The 26,496-nt window shown below is 46.2% G+C and overlaps 2 non-coding genes across 2 annotated transcripts; one reads left to right on the top strand and one right to left on the bottom strand.

Annotated features, from left to right (window-relative positions):
• Positions 1–18,850: 18,850 nt before the first annotated feature.
• On the bottom strand, positions 18,851–18,922 carry trnaw-cca (transfer RNA tryptophan (anticodon CCA)). Its single transcript has one exon. It is a non-coding gene; the product is annotated as a tRNA-Trp (tRNA).
• Positions 18,923–25,159: 6,237 nt separating this feature from the next.
• Positions 25,160–25,232, top strand: trnav-uac (transfer RNA valine (anticodon UAC)). Its single transcript has one exon. It is a non-coding gene; the product is annotated as a tRNA-Val (tRNA).
• Positions 25,233–26,496: the final 1,264 nt, after the last annotated feature.

Here is a 26,496-nt window from a genome sequence, read left to right as displayed (position 1 = left end):
ATCAGTCTAGTGAACCTTCGCTGCACTCTCTCAGTCGCAAGAACATCCTTCTTCAGATTAGGAGACCAAAACGGAACACAATATTCCAGGTGAGGCCTCACCAAGGCCCTGTGCAACTGTAGTAACACCTCCCTGCCACAATACTCAAATCCCCCAGCTGTGAAGGCCAACATGCCATTTGCCTTCTTCACCGCCTGCTGAACCTGCATGCCAACTTTCAATGACTGATGTACCATGACACCCAGGTCTCGTTGCACCTCCCCTTTTCCTAATCTGCCGCCATTCAGATATTAATCTGCCTTCACGTTTTTGCCACCAAAGTGGATAACATCACATTTATCCACATTATAGTGCATCTGCCATGTATTTGACCACTCACCTAACCTTTCCAAGTCACTCTTCAGCCTCTTAGCATCCTCCTCACCGCTCACACCGTCACGCAGCTTCGAGTCACCTGCAAACTTGGAGATATAACACTCAATTTCTTCATCGAATCATTGATGTACATTGTAAATAGCTTGGGTTCCAGCACTTAGCCCTGCAGCACCCCACTCGTTACTTCCTGTCATTCTGAGAAGGACCCATTTATCCCGACTCTCTGCTACCTGTCTGCCAACCAGTTCTCTATCCATATCAATACATTACCCCCAAAACCATGTACTTTAATTTTGCACACTAATCTCTTGTGTGGGAACTTCTCAAAAGCCTTTTGAAAGTCCAAATACATTACTTCCACTGGTTTACCCTTGTCCAATCTCCTAGTTCCATCCTCAAAAAATTCTAGAAGATTTGTCAAGCATGATTTCCCTTTCCTAAATCCATGCTCACTTGGACCGATCTTGTCACTGCTTTCCAAATGCTATGCTATTTCATCCATAATAATTGATTCCAGCATTTTCCCCACTACTGATGTCAGGCTAACCGGTCGATAATTACCCGTTTTCTCTCTTCCTTCTTTTTTAAAAATGGTGTTATATTAGCTACCCTCCAGTCCATAGGAACTGATCCAGAATCGATCGACTGTTAGAAAATGATCACCAATGCATCCACTATTTCGAGGGTTACTTCCTTAACTACTCTGGAATGCAGACTATCTGGCCCTGGGATTTATCAGCTTCAATCCCAACAATTTCCTGAACACAATTTCCTGACTAATAAAGATTTCCTTCAGTTCCTCCTTCTCGCTGGACCCTCGGTCCCTGAGTACATTAGGAAGGTTATTTGTGTCTTCCTTCGTGAAGACAGAACCAAAGTATCCTTTGAACTGGTCCGCCATTTCTTTGTTCTCCATTATAAATTCACCTGATTCTGACTGCAAGTGACCGACGTTTGTCTTCACTAAGCTTTTTCTCTTCACATATCTATAGAAGCTTTCGCAGTCAGTTTTTATGTTCCCAGGAAGCTTCCTCTCATACTCTATTTTCCCACTCCATATTAAACCCTTTGTCCTCCTCTCCTGAATTCTACATTTCTTCCAGTCCTCAGGTTTGCTGCTTTTTCTGGCAAATTTATCGGCCTCTTCCTTGCATTTAACACTATCCCTACTTTCCCTTATTAGCCACGGTTGAGCCACCTTCCCCGTTTTATTTTTTCTCTCGACAGGGATGTACAATTGTTGAAGTTCATCCATGTGATCTTTAAATGTTTGCCATTTCCTATCCAGCGTCAACCTTTTAAGTCTCATTTGCCAGTCTATTCTAGCCAATTCACATCTCATGCAATCGAAGTTACCTTTCCTTAAGTTCAGGTCCCGAGTCTCTGAATTAAATGTTTCAATCTCCATCTTAATAAAGAATTCTACCATATTATGGTCACTCTTCTCCAAGGGGCCTCGCACAACAAGATTGCTAATTAGTCATTTTTCATTACACATCACCGAGTCCAGGATAGCCAGCCCTCAAGTTGGTTCCTCCACATATTGGTCTAGAAAACCATCCCTAATATACTCCAGGAAATCCTCCTCCACCGTATTTCTACCAGTTTGGTTAGCCCAGTCTATATGTAGATTAAAGTCGCCCATGATAACTGCTGTATCTTTATTGCACGCATCCATAATTTCTGGTTTGATACTGTCCCCAAACTCACTACTACTGTTTGGTGGTCTGTGCACAACTCCCACTCGTGTTTTCTGCCCTTTGGTATTCCGCAGCTCTATACATACAGAGTCCACACCATCCAAGCTAATGTCCTTCCTTAATATTGCGTTAATTTCCTCTTTCACGAGCATCGTTCCCCGACCTCCTATTCCTTTCTGTCTCTCCTCCTTGAATGTTGAATACCTCAGGATGTTGAGTTCCCAGCCTTGGTCACCCTGGAGCCATGTTTCTGGAATCCCAATTATAACATATTCGTGAATTGCTGCCTCTGAGAGAATTCATCCACCTTATTACGAATAATCCTCGCATTGAGGCACAGAGACTTCAGGCTTGTCTTTTTAATACACTTTGTCCCTTTAGAATTTTGCTGTAATGTGGCCCTTTTTAATTTTTGCCTTGTGTTTCTCTGTCCTCCGCTTTTACTTTTCTTCTTTCTACCTTTTGCTTCAGCCCCCATTTTACTTCTTTCTATCTCCCTGCATAGGTTCCTATCCCCCTGCCATATTAGTTTAACCCCTCCCCAACAGCACTAGCAAACATTCCCCGAGACATTGGTTCCGGTCCTGACCAGGTGCAGACCGTCCGGTTTGTACTGGTCCTACCTCCCCCAGAACCGGTTCCAATGTCCCAGGAATTTGAATCCCATCCTCCTGCACTATTCATCAAACCATATATTCATCTGAGCTATCCTGCATTTCCTATTCTGACTAGCTCGTGGCACTGGTAGCAATTCTGAGATTACTACCTTTTAATTTAATTCCTAGCTCCCTAAACTCAGCTTGTAGGACCTCATCCCGTTTTTCCCGATATCATTGGTACCATATACACCACGACAGCTGGCTATTCACCCACCCCCTCCAGAATGCACTGCAGCCACTCCGAGACATTCTTGACCTTTGCACCAGGGAGACAACATACCATTCTGCAGTCTCGATTGCAGCCGCAGAAATATCTATCTATTCCCCTTACAATAGAATCCCCTATCGCTATTGCTCTCCCACTCTTTTTCCTGCCCTCCTGTGTAGCAGAGCCACCCCTGGTGCCATGGACTTGGCTGCTGCTGCCCTCCCCTGATGAGTCATCTCCTCCAACAGTACCCAAGATGGTGTATCTGTTTTGCAGGGGGATGACCGCAGGGGACTCCTGCACTGTCTTCCTTCCACTGCTCTTCCTGATGTTTACCCATTCACTCTCTGCCTGAGTAACCTTTACCTACGGTGTGATCAACTCAATAACCGTGCTATTCACGACATGCTCAGCATTTTGGATGCTCCAGAGTGAATCCATGTGCAGCTCCAGTGCCGCAATGTGGCCTGTCAGGAGCTGCATGTGCATACACTTGCTGCACATGTAGTCATCAGGGACACTGGAAGCGCCCCTGACTTCCCACATAGCACAAGAGGAGCATAACATGTGTCCGAGCTCTCCTGCTATGACTTAACCATTAGATTTACTTAATTTGGCAACAATTCCAAAGTTTCCTTGCTGCTGAGAACAAGAAGAAATCAAAGAAACAGAAAACTACTCACCACTCAACCAGCCAATCACTTACCCTCTTGGCTGTGACGTCACCCTTTGATTACTTTTGACTTCTTTCTTACTTTTGACCCTGCACCAGCTGTAGCTCGCTGCTCGCTGCTCCTCCAGCCGCTGCTCCTCCGACTGCCGCCGATCCCCGGACTCCCGCTGGGCCTTTATAGGCCGCTGCTCACACCTCCTCCAATCACTGCTCCTCCCACTTTTGGAAAAAAATAATTCAGTCAGGCAGAGTCTGCATAGATTTATGAAAGGGAAGTCATGTTTGACAAATTTGCTGGAATTCTTAGAGGATGTAATGAACAGGGTGGATAAAGGGGATCCAGTGGATGTGGTGTATTTGGACTTCCAGAAGGCATTTTGACAAGATGCCACGTAAAAGATTACTGCACAAGATAAAAGTTCACGGGGTTGGGGGTAATATATTAGCATGGAGAGAGGATTGGCTAACTAACAGAAAACAGAGAGTCGGAATAAATGGTACGTTCTCTGTTTGGCAATCAGTAACTAATGGGTTGCTGCAGGGATCAGTGCTGGGACCCCAATCTTTACAATCTATATTAACGACTTGGATGAAGGGACCGAGTGTAATGCAGCCAAGTTTGCTGATGATACAAAGATGGGAGGAAAAGCAATGTGTGAGGAGGACACAAAAAATCTGCAAAAAGACATAGCCAGGTTAAGTGAGTGGGGAAAAATTTGGCAGATGGTGTATAATGTTGGAAAGTGCAAGGTTATGCATTTTGGCAGAAAAAAATCAAAGAACAAGTTATTAGTTAAAAGGAGAAAAATTGCACAGTGCTGCAGTACAGCGGGAGCTGCGCGTACTTGTGCATGAAACACAAAAGGTTAGTACGCAGGTACAGCAAGTGATCAGGAAGGCCAATGGAATCTTGGCCTTTATTGCAAAGGGGATGGAGTATAAAACAAAGAAGTCTTGCTGCAGTTATACAGGGTATTGGTGAGGCCAGACCTGGAACACTGCGTGCAGTTTTGGTTTCCATATTTAAGAAAGGATATAGATGCTTTGGAGGCAGTTCAGAGACGGTTCACTAGGTTGATTCCGGAGATGAGGGGGCTAACTTATGAGAAAAGGTTGAGAAGGTTGTGCCTCTACTCATTGGAATTCAGAAGATTGAGAGGTGATCTTATGGAAACGTGTAAGATTATGAGGGGCTTGACAAGGTGGATACAGAGAGGATGTTTCTGCAGACGAACCTTTTCTGTTTCATGTACAAGAACCCCCATGTCCCTCTGCACTGCAGCATTTCGTAATCTCTCCCCATTTAAATAATTATTTGCTTTTTTATTATTGCTACCACAGTGGATAACCTCATATTTCCCACATTATACTCCATCTGACAAATTTCTGCCCACCCACTGACCCTATCAATATTGCTTTGCAGATTGTTTGCGTCCTCCTCACAACTTGCTTTCCCACCTATCTTTGTATCATCAGCAAACTTGGTGACATTACAAACATGCAGAGCACAGAACAAATTATTGACGCAGTGACTTTCCCTCAGTTAGTATTTCTTTCATTGTGCAAAAGAAAATTATCGAATCATTAATTATGTTATCCCATGAAAGCAAAATAAAAGTTTAACGAAAATAATTGGCACATTTGAAAGGAACATTTTTGTTTTGTGCCGTTTCGGTCAGAGAAATGTTTGTGAAAGGAATTTTTTCAGAAAAAGGGATTCAGCATTTCAGCTTGTCGCTGAACACTTCTCTCTGGGCATTGCACGAGGCAGCAGTTTCCGAAGAAACAAACTTTAGAGAGCTTTTAGTGCCGAGGGCAGGTGCAAGTATACAAAGTGTTCCAACAACAGCAAAAACTTCATCATTTGTGTGTCTGCAGAGTACAGAGTTACGGTTTCTGTTAAAGGAACGGCATAAATGAGCAGTGGGAATTTGGCTAATTGGGACTTCCAATTTATTGAAATTATGTCACTGCCCCTAACATTTAATGGTCATCACTACATTGTCAGATACAGAACAAGGCCAAATATGGATCACACACAGAGTTACACAACGTCAATGACTATAATCACTGACCAGGAAGAGCAGTGACTGCAAGGATCACGTCGACTATTTTATCAATGATGGAAAATGTCGCAGGCATTGTCATGTATTCAACCAGCATTGTAACCCATGTATCAACCGACCTAAGTTGTACACCGTGAGAACACTGACCACTAGGTGGGAGACACTCCTAACCTGGACCTTCAGGTATAAAAGGGGAAGCTCCACCCACTTTCATCACTTGAGTGCCATGGAATAAAGAACAGGTCACAGACTGACCTTCTCTCAAGCATAGGCCTTGTGTGCATTTATACTGTGAAGTAAGGACGTATCAATGGCGAGAAGAAACTGGGATTTAAACCACGCGAGCATGGCCACTAGCAGAACAGACGAGAGGTATTGTGTTAAGGAGTGGTTGGGACAGAGATTCAACATTGTTTAAGCAGCACACAGTTCTCCAGGCAGACAAGGGCAGTCAGGCATGCCCCAACATGGAGTCGAACCCAGAGGGGGAGTTCGACAGAGACAATGGCAAGCTGAACAGCGATTCACGCCATTTCAAGGGACAATGTGACCAGTAATGGGGCCATCAACACCTGTTAATGGTGCACTCAAGGACAATAACAGGGGCAGTCAGGGACGATCGACTGGCAAGGGACCTTTTTTTTCAAACCGTAACTCATGCTGGAGGCGTGGAGGCATGCATTCAGCTGGAGTTTGCAGAGATGAGCAAAATACCTGCAGAAATTGCAGAAATGGACACTGGGGGAAATCGCTGGAAGCTGAAGTTCAGCGATTCATGTGGAGCAGGTATACAGTTCATACACCAGGACGCCACCAATAATGATGAAAGTGCTCCTCAATGGCATCCCAGTATCAATGGAGTTAGACACGGGTGCCAGCCAGTCCCTGATGGGTATCAAACAGTACAAAATGTTGTGGCTATCCAAGGCCAGGAGGCTAAAATTATCGCCGATTGACGCACAGCTGCGGACTTACACCAAGGAGATCATTCCAGTGCTTGGCAGCGCCACGGTAGTCGTGACCCACAAAGAGTCGGAGAAAAGGTTGCCACTCTGGATTGTCCCATGGGATGGTCCCGCACTACTGGGAAGGAGTTGGCTTGCTGTAATGAAATGGAAATGGGGCGATGTCAATGCAATTTCCTCTGTGGAGCGAGTATCATGCTCACAGGTCCAGGAAAAATTTGACTCATTATTTCAACCCGGCATTGGCACTTTCATGGGGGCCAAGGTAGTGATTCACATAAACCCGGACGCCAGACCAGTACACCACAAGGCCAGAGCGGTGCCGTACGTGATGCGGAAAAAGATAGAAGGCGAATTGGACCGCCTGTTGAGGGAAGGCATCATCTCGCCAGTTGAATTCAGTGACTGGGCGAGCCCGATTGTGCCGGTGCTCAAGGCGGATGGGTCGGTCAGGATAAGTGGCGATGACAAGGCCACCATCAATCCGGTGTCACTCCAAGACCAGTACCCACTACCGAGAGTGGAGGACCTCTTTGCGACGCTATCCTGTGGCAAACTCTTTTCAAAATTGGACCTGACCTCAGCTTACATGACCCAGGAGCTGGCGAGTGAGTCGAAGAAGCTGACCACCATCACGACACACAAGGGGTTGTTTGAGTACAACAGATGTCCGTTCGGGATTCGCTCGGTCGCCGCGCTCTTCCAACGAAATATGGAAAACCTCCTCAAGTCGATTCCAGGGACGGTGGTTTTTCAGGACGACATCCTCATTACGGGTTACGATACTGAAGAACACCTCCACAACCTGGAGGAGGTGCTACGCAGACTGGACCGGGTAGGTCTGCGACTGGAAAAGGCGAAGTGCACCTTCCTTGCTCCAGAGGTAGAATTCCTGTGGATGAGGGTAGCAGCAGACGGGATCAGCCCAACTGCATCCAAGACGGAAGCGATCCAGAGAGCACCCAGACCCGGGAACACGACGGAGCTGCATTCGTTCCTGGGGCTCCTGAACTATTTGGTAACTTTCTTCCCAAATTGAGCACGCTGCTTGAGCCGCTACACGTGCTCCTATGCAAAGGTCGTGAATGGGTCTGGGGGGACAGCCAGGAAAGGGCTTTTAATAGAGCACGCAATTTGTTATGTTCCAACAATTTGTTAATGCTATATGACCCATGCAAAGACTTGTGTTAACGTGGGATCTGTCGTCCTATGGTGTCGGGTGTGTGTTGCAGCATGTCAATGCCAAGGGTCAGTTACAGCCGGTAGCTTATGCCTCCAGGAGTCTGTCCCAGGCAGAAAGGGGCTACGGGATGGTAGAAAAGGAGGCGCTCGCATGTGTATATTCGGTAAAGAAAATGCACCAGTACCTGTTTGGCAGAAAATTTGAGCTGGAGACAGATCACAAACCCCTAACGTCCCTTTTGTCCGACAACAAGGCCATAAATGCAAACGCATCGGCCCGCATACAGAGGTGGGCACTCACATTAGCTGCCGATGACTACACAATTCGGCACAGACCGGGCACTGAAAACTGCGTCAATGCACTCAGCAGGCTCCCACTAGCCACCACTGAGGGGGCTACCGAGCATGCTGCTGAGATGGTCATGGCTGTTGAAGCTTTCGGAAGCGAAGGCTCACCCGTGACAGCCCATCAGATTAAAGTCTGGACAAATAGAGACCCGCTATTGTCCCTCGTCAAGAAATGTGTCCTGAATGGGGACTGGGCAGCCACGTACAGGGCATGCCCTGAGAAATTTAAACCATTTCACAGGCGCAAGGATGAACTCTCGATTCAGGCCGATTGCCTACTGTGGGGAAACCGCGTAGTCATGCCCCAGATGGGCAGAGAGGTGTTCATCAGAGAACTCCACAATGGGCACCCGGGCATTGTCACGATGAAGGCAATTGCCAGGTCACACGTTTGGTGGCCAGGGATAGACGCAGATCTGGAACTTTGTGTTCGCAGGTGCAACACGTGTGCCCAGCTGGGCCATGCGCCCAGGGAAGCCCCCTTTAGCCCCTGGCCATGGCCCGCCAAGCCTTGGTCATGAATCCATGTGGACTACGCAGGTCCTTTCATGGGGAAAATGTTTTTGGTTGTAGTAGACGCCTACTCCAAATGGATCGAGTGTGAAATTTTAAATTCAAGCACATCCTCTGCCACGGTAGAAAGTCTACGGGCAATGTTCGCCGCCCACGGTCTACCGGACATCTTGGTCAGTGACAATCGCCCGTGCTTCACAAGCACTGAATTCCAGGACTTCATGGCAGGCAATTGAATTAACCATGTCAGAAAGGCACCGTTCAAGCCGGCCTCAAACAGCCAGGCAGAACGAGCAGTGCAGATAATCAAACAGGGGATACTCAGATTCCAAGGGGGTTCCCTACAAACCCACTTATCACACCTCCTGTTGGCATATAGATCCCGACCACACTCGCTCACAGGGGTTCCACCCGCAGAGCTACTAATGAAAAGGACGCACAAAACCCGATTATCCCTTCTACACCCCACCATGAAAGAAATTGTCGAGAGCAGGCGCCAGTCACAATATAACTACCATGACAGGAATGCGAGGGCACGATGTATTGATGTAAATGATCCTGTTTTTGTCCTCAACTCCGCTGCAGGGCCAAAATGGCTCGCAGGCACTGTGGTTGCCAAAGAGGGAAATAGGTTTCTGGTATTTAAACTTACCAATGGACAAATATGCCGCAAACATGTGGATCAAACAAAAAGGAGGTTCAGCAACCCCATAGAAGAAGCAGAGGAAGAGAACGATACAGAGTTCACTCCACCACAGGTGACCGAACACCGGAACCAAAGGGAGGAGAGCCCAGTCACTGTGGGCAGTCCGGACAGGCCTGAGCACTGCAAACAGCAGACACTCAGGCCAGCGCCCAACAACCGGAGCCCCAACTCAGGCGCTCTACAAGGGAGCGTAAACCACCAGAGAGATTCAACCTGTGATCCCAATAAGACTTTGGGGGGGGAAGGTGATGTCATGTATTCAACCAGCATTGTAACCAATGTATAAACTGACCTATGTTGTACACCGTGAGAACACTGACCACTGGGTGGGAGACACGCCTAACCTGGACCTTCAGGTATAAAAGGGGAAGCTCCACCCACCTTCATCACTTGAGTGTGAAGGAATAAAGGACAGGTCACAGACTGACCTGCTCTCAAGCATGGGCCTCGTGTGTATTTATACTGTGTAGTAAGGACGTATGAGGCATTTTCTGTGTTAAGCGATGCTGCCTCTTCGTGCTTTAGGCAATCTCTCTGAATTAAACTCTGAAATATTCCCGGAGCCTTTCAATTATATCCTGTGGGCTCCCCACTGGGACAGTCAAGATGCAACAGAGTTGAAATTAGATTCAGTTGTTTGAACAAACACATTACGGCCGCTGATTTGAGTCCCTCATGACATGGAATATGTTTAAATGCAAAATTCCGAAATTGAAGCTAAACGTCCCAAAACTGGAAAATGTTGATCAGACTTATTATATCATGTAATTGGAAACGATGCTCTCTCTCTCCAATGGCCGTGTTCCTTCAAACACAATCAGACTCATTGTACACATTGTATATTGTTCTGATGAATGTTTTGCACTCTTCTGTGTTAATTCAGTGATTACTTTCCAAATGTTAGCTGAGTCTCTTGGGTCTGCTCTACTTCACTGTGGTATGCGGCTGCCTACTATAACTCTGGATATGTAATTCTCAATTAAAGTGCAGTGCTCATTTTACTGTCGAATACACATTTGTTCTAACTTAGAGTCAGCAATGAGTAAGGATCCATTTTTCCACAGCACCTCAAACAAATACAGCATGACAAATCAATGAATGAAACACCTCGAACTAATAAGATAAGGTGCAATTTTCCCTCATTGTATAAATCTTAAATGTACGGTTTCATTCTGGGTAATCTGCGATATACGCCTTCAAAGGCAATGGAAAAACATCGCCAGTGGTGTAAAATAAATTGTTCTGGACTCTGCATGTTTGTAATGTGGACAAATTTGCTGCTGATACAAAGAGAAGATTGGAAAGCAAGTTGCGAGGAGGATGCAAACAATCTGCAAAGCGATATAGATTGGCTCAGTGAGTGAGCAAAAAATTGGCAGCTGCAGTATAATGTGGGAAGTATGAGGTTATCCACTTTGGTAGGTAAAACAAAAAAAGGTAATAATTACTTAAATGGGGAGAGATTATAAAATGCTGTCGAGCAGAGGGATCTGGGAGTCCTTTTACAGAAGAACATAAGAAATAGGAGCAGGAATAGGCCATACGGCCCCTCGAGCCTGCTCTGCCTTTCAATAAGATCATGGCTGATCCGATCATGGACTCAGCTCCACTTCACTGCCCTCTCCCCATAACCCCTTATACCTTTATCATTTAAAAAGCTGTCAATTTCTCTCTTAAATTTATTCAATGTCCCAGCTTCCACAGCTCACTGAGGCAGGGAATTCCACAGTTTTACAACCCTCTGAGAGAAGAAATTTCTCCTCATCTCAGTTTTAAATGGGTGGCCCCTTATTCTAAGATCATGCCCTCTAGTTCTAGTCTCCCCATCAGTGGAAACATCCTCTCTGCATCCACCTTGTCAAGCCCCCTCATAATCTTACACGTTTCGATAAGATCACCTCTCATTCTTCTGAATTCCAATGAGTAGAGGCCCAACCTACTCAACCTTTCCTCATAAGTCAACCCCCTCATCTCCAGAATCAAACGAGTGAACCTTCTCTGAACTGCCTCCAAAGCAAGTATAGCCTTTCGTAAATATGGAAAACAGAACTGCATGCAGTATTCCAGGTGTGGCCTCACCAATACGTTATATAGCTGTCGCAGGACTTCCCTGCTTTTATACTCCACCCCTTTGCAATAAAGGCCAAGATACCATTGGCCTTCCTGATCACAAAAAGTTTGCATGCAGATACAGCAAGTAATTCGGAAGGCAAATGGAAAGTTGGCCTTTATTTCAAGGGGGAAGGAATATAAAAGTACGGAAGTCCTGCTACAACTGTACAGAGCACAGGTGAGACCACACCTGGAGTACTGCGTACAGTTTTGCTCTCCTCATTTCAGGAGGGATAAACTAACATTGGGGGCATTTCAGAGAAGATGCACAAGGTTGTCTTATGAAGAATGGTTGAACAGGTTGGTATCTACCTATTGGAGATTAGCAGAGTGAGAGATGATATCTTTGAAAGGTGTAAGATTCTGAGGGGGCTAGACAGGGTAGATGCAGAGAGGATGTTTCCCCTCGTGGGGGAATCTAGAACGAGGGGACATAGTTTCAGAATAAGGGGTTGCCCATTTAAAATGGGGATGAGGAGGAATTTCTTCCCTCAGAGGGGCGTGAATCTTTGTATTTCTACACCTGAGAGCTGTGAAGGCTCGGTCATTGAATATATTTAAGGTGGAGATAGACAGAATTTTGAACGATATGGGAGTCAAGGGTTAAGCGGAGATGGTAGGGAAGTGGAGTTGAGGCCAAGATCAGATCAGCCATGATCTCACGGAATGGTGGAACAGGCTCGAGGGGCTAAATGGCCTTCTCCTGTTCCTATGTCCCTCTGTGTAAGGTCTGGGAAACACACGGTGGTGATCTGTGGAAACTTCAACTAAATGGTGTTGTTTTAAAGGGGATGCAGAAACAGAGTGACCGAGAGATTTACACACAGCAATATTTGAAGGTGGGTAGACAAGTTGATAAGGCTATTAAAAAAGAATACAGGGCCCTTGGCTTGAAACGTGAAATAGATTACACCGGTCAGGAACTTACACCAAAGCTTTATAAATCCCTGCTTAGGCCTCAGTTGGATCCTGTTTACAGTTCTGGGCACCACAATTTAGGAAGAATATCGAGGATTTGGAGAGAACATAACAAATATATAAGAAACATTTTCTGTTGTTATTGAAAACACAAACACAGGTATTCATTGAAATCCAACCTGTAGGTGGCCACACACAGATTGAAGAGAGCCAGGGAGACTGACAGAATCAGGAAACACCGGGAAATGGACAAGAGATATTGACAAGGACTAAAACCGCTTTGAGACCAGACAATTGCGGCAACCCCTGTGGTTAATGAAAGGGCTTTGGATGGTTGATTTCCTGACACACTTGTAATGTGGGGAAAGATGTGACCAAATCACCCCGACATGGATCTCAACTCTTTCAGAAGCAAGAGAGTGTTTAACCTGGGTCTATAACATAAAGTAATGGGGTCCTTAACGATTAAAGCCCATTATTAATTCTCTCACACACTTCAATTATGTTTTTGAAATGAATTGATGGAAACTTCAACAACTGAACTTTAATGAGTTAAGGAACTTTAATCACTGATGAAGTTTTATCCCCTATCTGATTTTACACACACTGTATTTTAGGAGAGTGAGTTAAAATGCCCATCACTCATGATACAAGGAACCTGGGGCTACTTTTTAAAAATGTATTCCACAGAAAAATATTCTCCAAAATAATGTTTCTGTCCGTGCTCAAACCGGGGATATTTCACATGTGAGGCGAACGTGATAACCGTTACACAACGGAAACCTCTGCTTACACCTCGAAAAAAAGCATCCTGCAGCGCTGCCTCACTTCCCAGCAGCAGATCAAAGCCACAAACAAACCAATCGATTATTCCCACTTCCCCACCTCCACAGATACTGCCCGACCTGCTGAGTGTTTCCAGCATTTTCTGGGGTTGATGTGCGTCGCTTTCAATTTTTGAAATTTCACCAAGCAAAGAAACGGTCAATCGAACTGACCCTGTAAGCACTTTGTTCGTCTTTATTCACAGGAATACCCGCAATCGGGAGCAGAAAAGGAATTAAAACCGAATACCGTCTTCAGGACAATCAGAATATTTCGTCACAGACAAGGCACCGGAAGGCTGGAAGGTCGATCACACCGGTTGTGGGAGAGCTGGTTGCCGGTGACATGGAAGTGTCTGCAGTGTGCGGGACCAGACTGCTTCCACACATCCACAATGAATGTCCCACACTTTATTTGGGAAAAGTACAACTGTGAGTGGACAAGTTCCATCCCGGTTGGAGCAATCTGAAGGTTTAACTGACTGACACCCTGGTTTTGGATGTCTTGCAGTGTGCACTTGCGTCAGTCTCTGTGACGCAATGGTTTAGCGTGTTGGGCTATTGACCTAAAAGTTGGTGGTTCGAGCGCACCCAAAGGCGAAGTTTTTAACTGTGTTTTCCCCGAGGATTCGGTGCCGCACGGTTCCAGTTTGTCATTGCGCGTTTTGACTGCACAAACATATTCCGCAAACATTGCCAGCTGTGCTGTTATCCAGTGAGTTCGCACTCCAATACTTTTATGAGCATTCAGTTCAAGTGGAGAGTTTGAGTGTATACAGAACTGTACAGTGATATCAGAAAATTTAACAAGGCTGTGGGACATTGTGTTTTGTTAATATTGAACCACGAATATGAATAAATCCATTTTTTCCAATATTTAATTGAGCAAGTTTTCAAAATGTTTCCACCCAATTTTGAACCAGGAACTTTTCGCGTGTGAGGCAAATGTGAGAACCACTACACTACGGAAACACTGCATTTGAAGTAATGTTAGGAACACAACCAGAGTTTTAACCTACACAGCTGGACTACTCTTCAGGAGCTGGTTTTACGAGAATAGAAAGACGGTGCTATATTTTGGAAGGCTGTGAGTGTGGTAGGAATTGATCCAGTGTTTCACAGGCTTTACACATAGGAACAGGAGCTGGCCATTTAGCAGCGTGTGGTTCGGATCTGGAATGCACTGGAGGCAGACTCAATCTTATCTTTCAAACGGCAGTTGGATAAGTGACTGAAGGAAAAACAATTGCAGGCCTCAGGGGAAAGAGCGGGGGAGTGGGACTCGCTGAGAGTCGGCACGGGCTCGACGGGCCGAATGGCCTTCCGTGCTGTAACCATTCCATGATTCTATAAGTTAGTGGCACACTTCATAGTGTTGGTGGAAGCAGAACATTGCAAAGGGACATGGATTGAGTCGGCAAAACAAGATGCATCTGATTCAGGAGATTCAGGGTGCGTGGAAATTCGGGAGTTTAATGACTTTGAAAGGAACATTTTTGTTTTGAGCAGTTTTGGTCAGAGAAATGTTTGTGAAAGGAATTTTTTGCACAGAGGAATGCAGCATTTAATCTTCTGCCTTACCACTTCTTTCTGTGTGTCGAGGTCACATTTCTTTTCGATGTCATTCTTCCAGAATTGATATTTCATTTGCTGTTTCACAATAACCAGACCCTTGCTCTAAAGTCAGTCGCACTGTTTCCCCAGTCTCATGTTGATGTTACCAGCAATGAACATTTTGAATCAGATCCCTAAAGCACATTGTGTAAAATGGGACATGTTTTAACAATTAACGTGGGGCTCACACCCCTGAATCCAAGATTAAGATTCTCATGCTCGACCGATTGACCTAGCCGGGCTTCTGCCAAATGCACCTTTTTGTCGCTGATTGCAGCCAGGCGCCTGTTGGCTCCGCCCCAGATGTTTAAACTTGCTGTCGAGGAACTGACAGAATCCTCTTGAATGGTGGACCAGGCTCGAGTGGCCGAAAGGCCTAATCCAGTTCCGAATCCTGACATGTTTATGATCTTATAACCTTTCACAGGAGAACAAACTCGCCCCTGAGCATGCATGAGGACAAAGCTCCAGAAAATAATTCCGCCCGGTGAGCTTTCGCTTGTAAGTGTTAAGTCCTGACCCTGCAGTACAGACTCAGACGAGGCACATGCTGAAGTCAAGGTCACTCTGGACCTGCACCTTTATTTCACAGCTCTCATGTGCCACACTTGCCTGAGACCTGCCTTTATATACCTGTGTGGAACAGGTATGCAGTGTCTCCTGCAAGTGCACCCCTGGTGGTAACGTATGCTGTGGTTACAGGTCATATCTAGTTACAGTCATGTATAGCATGGTAAGATACAGTTATATACAGTAGTGTGAGATGCATGACATCAAACTCCCCCAAGGTCTTATTGTCTTTATAGATTCAGACTCTGAGGTGGTCTACGCTCTCGCGTGGAGCGTCTTAGTTGTGGTTCAGTTGTTTGCCTTGGTGCCTGTTTTTCTTTCAGTGTGATTGCTGGTATCTCGCCTGGGCTGTCTGTTGAGACTGCCCTTTCCTCAGGTTGTTCCCTCTGTCTGTCCACCAGGTGTGGTGTGAGTTCCATACTGTAGTCTGCCTCTCGTCCTGCAGTATTGTTGGTGAATCTACTTTTTACTTGGTCTACCTGCCTCCGACAGGTTTGGCGATTGTCCATTTGTACAACCAGTAGCCTGTTTCCTTCCTTGCCTGTTACTGTCCCTGTACGTCATTTGGGACCCCTGCCATAGTTTAGCACAAGCACTTTGTCCCCTATCTCATTCCACACCCCCCCCTCAAATTTAGGTCATGGTACTCAGTTAGCTTCCGGCGCTTAGCCTCAACAATTTCATGCATGTCTGGGAGGATTAACGAGAGCCTGGTCTTTAAGGTTCATTTCATCAATAATTGCGTGGGGGGAACCCCAGTCAACGAATGTGGACGAGATCTGTATGCCAGCAGCATTCGCGACAGGCGGCTCTGCAGCGTGGGACCTTGGATTCTGAGCATGCCTTGTTTAATGATCTGCACTGCTTGCTCCACCTGGCCATTGGAGGCCGGCTTTAACGGTGCCGTCTTAACGTGATTTATGCCGTGGTCAACTATAAATTCTTGAAATTCTGCACTAGTGAAGCACGGACCATTATCACTGACCAATATGTCAGGAATTCCGTGCATTGCAAACATGGTTCTCAGGCTCTCCACAGTGGTGGAGGTGGTGCTCGAGTTTAAAATGGTGAACTCGATCCATTTTGAAAATGCATCAACGGCTACGAGGAACATTTTGCCCATGAATGGGCCCGCATAGTCTACATGCACCTGCGACCACGGTTTTTGTGAGCCAGGGCCAGGGGCTTAGGGGGGCCTCCCTGGGGGCATTACTGAGTTGGGCACAAATGGTGTACCGACCGATGCAGAGCTGCAAGTCCGCGTCAATGCTTGGCCACCAGACGTGGGATCTGGCTATGGCCTTCATTAGGATGATCCCCGGGTGCTCGCGGTGGAGCTCCCGGACAAACGCCTCTCAGCCTCGCAAGGGCATAACTACTCGGCTGCCCCACATCAGGAAGTCTGCCTGTAGTGATAGTTCATGCCTGAGCCTATGGAAAGGTTTGATCTCCTCGGGGCAGGCATCGCGGGTCTCTGCCCTGTCACCAGTTAAAACGCATCTTTCGTCCAGGCTCTGATTTGGTGCGACATCATGGGCGAACCTGTGGATTCAAAGGCACTGATTGCCATGACCATCTTACAGTCCTGTTCGTCCGAACCTTCTGTGGTCGCCAGGGGTAGCCTGCTAAGCGCATCGGCACAGTTGTCTGTGCCTGGTCTGTGCCTTATTGTGTGGTCGTAAGACACCAGCATGAGTGCCCACAGCTGAATGCGTGCCAAGGCTTTGGCGTTTATTGCCTTGCACTCAGATAGCAGGGACGTGAGGGGTTTGTGGTTGGTTTCTAACCCGAACTTGGCCACGAAAAGGTATTGGTGCATCTTTTTGACATCGTACACGCACGCGAGCTCCTCCTTCTCAACCATATCGTAACCGCACGCCACCCGCGAAAGTGACCTGGAGGCATAATCAATGGGTTGTAATTTACCCGCATCATTGACCTGCTGTAAAACGCACCCGACCCCGTACGCTGACGCATCACATGTAAGAACTAACTTTTTACCTGGGTCAAAAAAGGCTAAAACACTGTTGGTACATAGAAGATTGAGTTCTTTATTGAAGGCGCGTTCTTGGGCGTCCCCCCAAAACCAATCGCACCCCTTTCTGAGTAGCATGTGGAGAGGCTCCAGCAGCGTGCTCAAGTTCTGCATAAAGTTCCCAAAGTAATTGAATAGCCCGAGAAAGGCAGGCAGTTCCGAGATATTCCAGGGCCTGGGTGCCAGACGAATTGCTTCAGTTTTTGATTCTGTTGGGCAGATTCCATCAGCGGCAATCCTTCTGCCCAAAAATTCAACCTCAGGCGCGAGAAACAGACACTTGGATTTCTTAACTCTTCGGCCTACTCGATCCAATCGACTTAGTACTTCCTGCAAATTGCGGAGATGGGAGTCGGTGTCCCTGCCCGTGATGAGTATGTCATCTTGAAACACAACCGTCCCCAGGATGGACTTGAGCAGACTCTCCATGTTGCGCTGGAATATAGCAGCTGCCGACCTGATGCCGAATGGGCATCGATTGTACATAAAAAGGCCTCGATGTGTGTTGATGGTGGTTAGTAGCTGAGACTCTTCGGTCAGTTCTTGCGTCATATACGCAGATGTAAGATCTAGTTTCGAGAAAATTTTCCTCCAGCCAACGTGGCAAATAGGTCCTCTGCTCTGGGCAGCGGGTATTGGTCCTGTAGGGAGACTCTGTTATGGTAGACTTGTAATCCCCACAGATTTGTATGGATTCATCAGGCTTCATGACGGGGATGATGGGACTTGACCAGTCGCTAAATTCCACGGATGAGATAATGCCTTCCCTAAGGTCCAGTTCGTGTTCAATCTTTTCCCTCATCACATAAGGCACAGCTCTAGCCTTGTGATGGACCGGTCTGGCATCTTGTGTGATGTAGATTTTAACTTTAGCCCCTTTGAAGGTACCCACACCTGGCTGAAAGAGATGTTCAAAACGACTTAGAACTGCAGAGTAGTGTGAGATACATGACAGTAAGGTGAACGTGTGAACGGCCACACTGCGGAAACATCTCCACCTTCAGCACCAGGTCAGACGGAGATGCTGAGTGAGCAGGTGAACTGCAGGATCCCACTTTTTAGGAGATGATCGTTGTGCCAAGCAAATGAGTTTTGCTTAATGACTAAAAATAAAAGGTGCTAGAAGTGGGATTCAAACCCACACTTTCAGAGCAGACTGAACACAACAGCTTAGACCACTCGGCTGTCCTGACTATCCAGTGCTGTGTGTGGCCACCTGCAGGTTGATTTTGAACTTTTGTGTCTTGTCACAAGAAATAAATGAGGGCAACAGGTGTTTCTCTGACTGACACCGGGGAAACAGTGAGACAGACCTTGGCAAGGGTCTGGTTGTTGCCAAACAGCAAAGAAAATATTAATTCTGGGATTACCCAAAAGAGCAGTGACCTCGACGTGATTTGGACACGCAACCTTCTGATCTGGAGTCAGACGCACTACCGTTGCACCACGAGGCCGACACAGGGAGCTTGAGATGTTCGTCTATGTGAAGATTCCGCAATACAAGGCGCTTTAAAATCCCTGTCCATTCCCACCAGGTATCAGAAGAAGCGCTCACCTGCCAGTCACCGTATGTTTTTTGTTTAACTTTTGTGTTGTTTTCACGGGAAAGCATCATTAATTAACCCGTCATCTTCTTTTGTACAATGAAAGAAATGCTGACTGAGGGACAGTCGATACTTCAATCATTTGTTCTGTGCTTTGTATGTTAACTGTTCAACCATATCCCATTTTACACACAGTGTTTTAGGAGTCTGGTTCAAAATCCTCATCGCTGGCGACACCAGGAATCTGGTGCAACTTTTGTCAAATTTAACCGCACCGGTTATTCCGACACGCCAAAGTTCCCTGGTGGATCCATTTTCTCTCGCTAAAAGTTATCTATTTATTGGTGAAATAAAGAGCAATTAAGGAATAAGGGAGCTCTTTTGCTCGGAGAATAAATAGCAAATGCTGGAAATCTCAGCAGGTCAGTTCGCATTTGCCAGGAGACAAGACTCGCCTCCAATTGTTCCCCTATAGGAAATTTCAACACAATGTTCTCGCCCGGCATCGAACCAGTGACCTTGCATGTGTAAAGTAAACGTGATAACCGCGACACTAGGGAAACCTCTGGCACAGTGATCTCGACAGAGGGGAGCTGACCAGTGAGCTCCCTCTGTGCTGATCACCACTGATTTTTAATTTGGAAGCAAGTCATCCTCGACTCCGGGATTACCTAAGAAGAGAGGAGGATCAGGAATGTGTTGGCTCACCTGAAGCAACTTCTGTCCCACACTGAAAGTTCTCAATCCTTCTCCTCTGCTGCCCTTTACAGAAATGTCACGTGTTCACTTCCACATCCTCACAGTGGGGCCACAGAGGATCCTACCGTCTCCCCGCGATCAGCAAACTCGCCTAGTTTGTAAAATTAAAACCGGTACATGTGTCCGGCAAAGGGCAGGAGAAGCGGGAGAGTGTGTAAGCTCATTCTGTAACAGATAGTAGTGGGGTTATTAACGGCGATTACAGCAATCATTAATCCTCTCACACACCTCAATTATGTTTCTGCAATGAACTGATTGAGAATGGAAAGGGTTAAAGCTCGGGATCTTAACCACTCAACCAGGGAACAGCTTCGATAACTTGTATCAATAAAAAATATATATTTATATATGAACCTGTATGTCAACGGCAAGCTGTGTAGACCTCATGGCACAACGGTCGTGAATCTAACTTTGAGCGAGAGAAATTATTCCACAGTGACACCCATTTCATCTTTTATTCCCTTTTAAACACTAGAAACTGAGACAGGGGGAATAAATAGAGAAATAAAAGCACATTGATACAGACAAGAGGAAGAGAGAAGGGGAAATACTGTCCCCACCCAGAACTAATGCAGAACCCCCTCTGCTGCGCTCGGGGTGGCCACCCCAGCCTGGATACACTAACGTCCCAACAGCTCATTGACTGTCGGAGTGGGACCGTGCGGCGCTTCAGAAGACAGGTCGAAAAAGCAAAGTCACTGATTCGGTCTCACGTGCTTCTCTAATCAAGTGTAGCCACACACTAAAACTTGCTTTTATAATGGCTATACATTACCATTACCATCAAGCAGTTGGTTCATTGATCTAAAGGTGTGACTTTAGATGAGTCGAAGTTAAATGAAATTTGTGAGAAGTCCAGGGTTCCAATCCTGGACGAGTCCATTATTTTGCCGGCGAGTTTTGAAATTGCATAGAAATTTTGCAAAGGAAGACTTGCATTTCTGCAGTGCCTTTCAGGAACTCATGATGCCCCAAAGCGCTTTGCAGCCGTTGAGTTATGTTTAAAGTGTTGTAGTGTGGGGAAAGATGTGCCCAAATCACCCCACATGAACCTCAATTCTTTACAAAGAAGTTTGGTGCAAATAACCAGGTGCCTCAGGGACTTGGACTTTCTTTGAATGAGCTCTGCTTGTACCTGCATTCAAGCTTGAAACAGCAACTGGGCTTCCATCTCACGGGAGCAGCGTGTAGCGGTTCGCGAGCATGTGACGAGGTTTGGGGTTGATGTGCGTCACTTTCAATCTTTGAAATTTCACCAAGCAAAGAAATGGTGAATCCAACTGTCCCTGCAAGCATTTAGTTCCCGTTTAATCACAGGAATATCCGCAGTCAGGAGCTGAAAAGGAATTAAAACCTAATAAGGCTTCGGGACAATCAGAATACTTTGTCACAGACAAGGCACCGGAAGGCTGGAAGGTAGATCACACCGGTTGCGGGAGAGCTGGTTGGTGGTGACATGGAAGTGTCTGCAGTGTGCGGGACCAGACTGCTTCCACGCATCCACAATGAATGTCCCACTCTTTATTTGGGAAAAGTGCAACTGAGAGTAGACAAAATCCAACTGGTCGGAGCAATCTGAAGCTTTAACTGACGGACGCCCTGGTTTGGGATGTCTTGCAGTATACACTTGTGTCAGTCTCTGTGGCGCAATGGGTTAGCGTGTTCGGTTGTGAACCAAAAAGTTGGTGGTTTAAGCCCTCTCAGGGACTTCAACTGTTTTCCCCGAGGATACTGTGCCGCACAGTTCCAGGTTGTCATTGTGTGCTTTGGTGTCACGAATATATTCCGCAAACATTGCCAGCTGTGCTGTTATCCAGTGAGTTCCCACTCCAATACTTATATGAGCATTCAGTTCAAGTGTCGAGTTTGAGTGTATACAGAACTGAACATAGATATCAGAAAATTTAACAAGGCTGTGGGACATTGTGTTTTGTTAATATTGAAACATTAATATGAATAAATCCATTTTTTCTAATATTTAATTAAACGGGTTTTCAAAATGTTTACGCCCAGTTTCGAACCAGCGATCATTCGCGGGTGAAGAAAATGTGACAACCACTACACTACGGAAACACTGCAATTGAAGTGATGTGCGGAACATAACCTGAGCTTTCACCTACACAGCTGGCCTACACTTCAGGAGCTGGTTTTATGAGAATAGAGTGATGCTGCTATATTTAGGAAGTCTGTGAGTGTGGCAGGAATTGATCTCGTGTTTCCCAGACTTTACACATAGGAACAGGAGATGACCATTTAGCAGCATGTGGTTAGGATCTGGAATGCACGGCTTGAAAGGGTGATGGAGGCAGACTCAATCTTATCTTTCAAACGGGAGTTGGATCAGTGTCTGAAGGAAAAACAATTGCAGGGCTACGTTAAAAGGGCGGGGGAGTGGGATTCGCTGACAGTCGGCACTGGCTCGACGGGCTGAATGGCCTTCCGTGCTGCAACCATTCCATGATTCTATAAGTTAGCGGCACATTTCATAGTGTGGGTGGAAGCAGAACATTGCAAAGGTACATGGATTGAGTCGGCAAAACTAGAGGCATCTGATTCAGGAGATTCTGGTGAAGCGGAAATTCGGGAGTTTAATGACTTTGCAACGAACATTTTTGTTTTGTGCAGCTTCGGTCAGAGAAATGTTTGTGAAAGAAATTTTTTGCAGAAAGGGATGCAGCATTTCATCTTCTGTCTTAACACTTCTTTCTGGGTGTAGGGTCACATTTCCATTCGATGTTATTCTTCCAGAATGTATATTTTCTTTGGTGTTTCACAATAACCAGACCCTTGCTCTAAAGTCAGTCTCACTGTTTCCCCAGTCTCCTGTTGATGTTACCAGCAATGAACATTTTGAACCAGACCCCGAAAGCAGTGTGTAAAATGGTTTATGGTTTAAGAGTTAACTTGCAGAGCATAGGTAAATTATCCAATTATGGAATCTCCTTCAGTTAGAATTATTTATTTGTGCAAAAGAAGATCATCGGTTAATTAACGATGTATTCCCGTGAAAGCAACATAACATGTAGTTAAAAAGTAATCAACAAACTTGGTGTTCGAACCCGAGAATCTGAGATTAAAAATCTCACGCTGTATCAACTGAGCTCGCTGTGCTTCTGCTAAAGCAAACGTTTTTGTCACTGTTTGCTGACAGGCGCCTGTTGGCTCCGCCCCAGATGTTTAAACTTGATGTCGAAGAACTGCCAGGATCTTCTTGAATGGTGGACCAGGCTCGAGGGGCCGAATGGCCTACTCCAGCTCCTAATCCTTACATGTTTATGATCATATGACCTTTCACAGGAGAACAATCTCGCCCTGAGCATGTATGAGGAGATAGCTCCAGCAAATATTCCCACCCGGTGAGCTTTCGCGTGTGAGGCGAACGTGTTAACCGCTACACTGCGGAAACATCGCCACTTTCAGCACCCGGTCAGACGGAAATGTTAAGCGAGCAGGTGAACTGCTGAATCCCACTTTTAAGGAGCTGGTCGTGGTGCCAAGCAAATGAGTTTTGCTTAATGACTAAAAATAAGAAAAGGGATTTGAAACCGCGCTTTAAGAGCAGACTGCAAACTGAACGCAGCACCTTCGACAGCTCGGCCATCCAGACTGTAAGTTCATTTAAATTTTGAACTTTTGTGTCTTGTTACATGAAGTAAATGAGGGCAACTGGCATATCTGTGCCTGACACCGGGGAAATAGTGAGATAAACATTGGAGCAAGTGTCAGGTTATAGCCAAACAGCAAAGAATTTCGCAACTTTTGAAGAACTATGATCCCGACATGATTTGAATACACAACTTTTTGATCGGGAGTCAGACACACTACCGTTGCACCACAAGGTCTACAGTGCAAATTGTTCATGTTTGGAAACATGAAGGTTCCTGAAACATAGTTTCATTTACCCTGCATTGGTGCAATAAAAGGGCTTTAAAATGCCCGGCCACTCCCACCGTGGGTCAGACAGCATCAGAAGCAGTGCCCACCTGTCACTCACCCTCTCACGCCCGCTTTCATCACCTGCTGCCCGCGGACTGCAGCAAATCCAGTTCATCATCATCATAGGCAGTCCCTCGAAGAGAGGATGACTTGCTTCCTCGCCAAAAAAGGATGAGTTCACAGGTGTTTCAATATTCCAGGTCCTGAAATGTATGTTGAAGGGTGGAAGATGCCTGTGCGTGGATTTTTTTTCCGTGTGATGGCCGTTGCACCCCAGCCATCACATGGGCTTGACAGAGCGAGGTATTCGTCCAGTGGCAAGGGTTACACAAGACGACTGGAGACCAGCTCTGCTGCGCAGACCCAGTGTGCACACATATCGCAGTGTGGGCTGGCCCGTGCTAACCCTGGGCCCCTGGCCCCAAACTCATGCCTCCGCTGGGCCCCGATCACGTCCCTCTACAGTCTCTCGCCGCTCCTTTGCCCCGATCTCGCCGCTCCTGCTGTATCTGCTCACGCTCCAATCACTGACCTGGACCTTGATGACGTCACTCTTCGCTGCCGCCGCCCTCCTGCACCAGCTCACGCTGCTCCCTGGAGCAGTCTCCCGGGACCTCCAAGCTGCTCCCAGGGCCACTCGCCATTCCTTTTATGGCCCCGACCTGCCGCTGGTGTTCTCCCGTTAGTGTATCCAGGCTGTGGGTGGCCACTCCGAGCTCAGCAGAGGGGTTTCTGCATTAGTTCTGGGTGGGGGCAGTATCTTTCCCCTTCTCTCTTCCTCTTGTCTGCATCCCTATGCTTTTATTTCTCTATTTATTCCCCCTGTCTCAGTTTCTAGTGTATAAAAGGGAACAAAAGATGAAATGGGTTTCAATGCGGAACAATTTACTTCACTCAAAGTTAGATGCACTGCTGTTCGCCATGAGGTCAAGGTAGCTAGCCGTTGATATTCAGGTTCTTATATAAATATATATAAATATATCAACATCTATCATAACTGTTCCCTGGTGGTCGAGGGGTTAAGATCTGCCGCACTGACGTGGTAACGATACTCGATCAATTCATCGCATAAAAATAATTGAGGTCTGTGAGACGATTAATAATTGCTGCAAGCACCAGGAATACCAATACTTTCTGCGATAGACCGAGCTTACAGACTATCTGGCTTCTCCTGCCCTTTGCCGGGCACGTGTTCTGGGTTTAATTTTACAAACTGGGTGAGTTCGCTGATCTCGGGGAGACGGTAGGAGCCTCTGTGGCCCCACTGTGAGGATGTGGAAGTGAACACGGTGGCTGGGTGATCCGTGACATTTCTGTAAAGGGCAGCGGAGGAGAAGGATTGAGAACTTTCAGTGTGGGACAGAAGTTGTTTCAGGTGAGCCTCCTCATTCCCGATCAGCGCAGAGGGAGCTCATTGGTCAGCTCCCCTCTGTTGGGGCTGTTGTACCAGTGGTTTCTGTAGTGTAATGGTTATCATGTTTGCTTTACACGCAAAAGGTCCCTGCTTCAATCCCAGGCAGGAACATTTTGTTTAAACTTGCCAAATGGGAACAATCGGAGGCGAGTTGAGTCTCCTGGCAAATGCTGCCTGATTTGCTGAGATTTGCAGAATTTGCTGTTTTTATTTGCTATTTATTCTCCTGGCAAAAGGGTTCCCTTATTCCTGAATTGCTCTTTATTTAACCAATAAATAGATAACTTTGAGTGAGAGAAAACGGATCCACCGGGGACCTTTCGTGTGTGAGGCCAACGTGATATCCGCGACACTGCAGCCCATCAAAGGGCGAGAAACCACTGAATATAAAGGATGAGCTCACAAATATCAGGGGCAGTGCAGTCTGGTCAACGTCAAACCCTCCTTTCTTATTCAGCAGAGGCATGAACGGGAATCAGACGCCACAAAGTTTAATTAAAGACACAAATACAAGTAACACTTCTAAATCTTTTCACTGTAAAATTCTTTTACTTTATTTGAAATCCTGCTGCATTGAATCTGAAAATGAGCACCGTAGGATTTCATCTTCACTACTGATTCTATTTTCTGTGCACGGTCGGAATAACCGGTGCTGTTAAATTTGACAAAAGTTGCCCCAGATTCCTGGTGTCATCAGCAATGAAGATTTTGAACCAGACTCCTAAAATACAGTGAGTAAAATGGGTCAACATGAATCAGAACATAAGAAGATAAGAAATAGGAGCAGTAGTCGACCATACGCCCCTCGAGCCTGCTCCGACATTTAATACGATCATGGCCGATGCAATCATGGACTCAGGTCCACTTCCCTGCCCACTCCCCAAAGCACAGGACAAATGATTGAAGTATCGACTCTCCCTCAGTTAGCATTTCTTTCATTGTGCAAAAGAAGGTGAGGGGTTAATTAATGATGCTTTCCCGTGAAAACAATACAAAAGTTTAAGAAAAAAACATACGGTGACTGGCAGGTGAGCGCTGCTTCTGATACCTGGTGGGAATCGGCGGGGATTTTAAAGCCCCTTGTATTGTGAAACCTTCATATTGCCGAACATCTCAGACTTCATGTGTGGACCTTATCAGGCAATGGTAGCATGCCTGACTCCAAATCGAAAGGTTGTGTGTTCCAATCATGTTGGGGTTGCAATTAATTTCAACATTGTTCTTCCAGAAAATATTTTCTTTGCTGCTTGGCAATAACCAGACCCTTGCTCCAAGGTCTGTCTCACTGTTTCCCCGGTGTCAGGCAGAGATACGCCTGCTGCCCTCATTTATTTCATGTGTCAGGACACAAAAGTTCAAAATCAACCTGCATGTG

This window comes from Pristiophorus japonicus, unplaced genomic scaffold (assembly GCF_044704955.1).
Source record: "Pristiophorus japonicus isolate sPriJap1 unplaced genomic scaffold, sPriJap1.hap1 HAP1_SCAFFOLD_52, whole genome shotgun sequence".
NCBI classification, from domain to species: domain Eukaryota; kingdom Metazoa; phylum Chordata; class Chondrichthyes; family Pristiophoridae; genus Pristiophorus; species Pristiophorus japonicus.
This window is presented reverse-complemented; position numbering and strand designations above follow the sequence as displayed.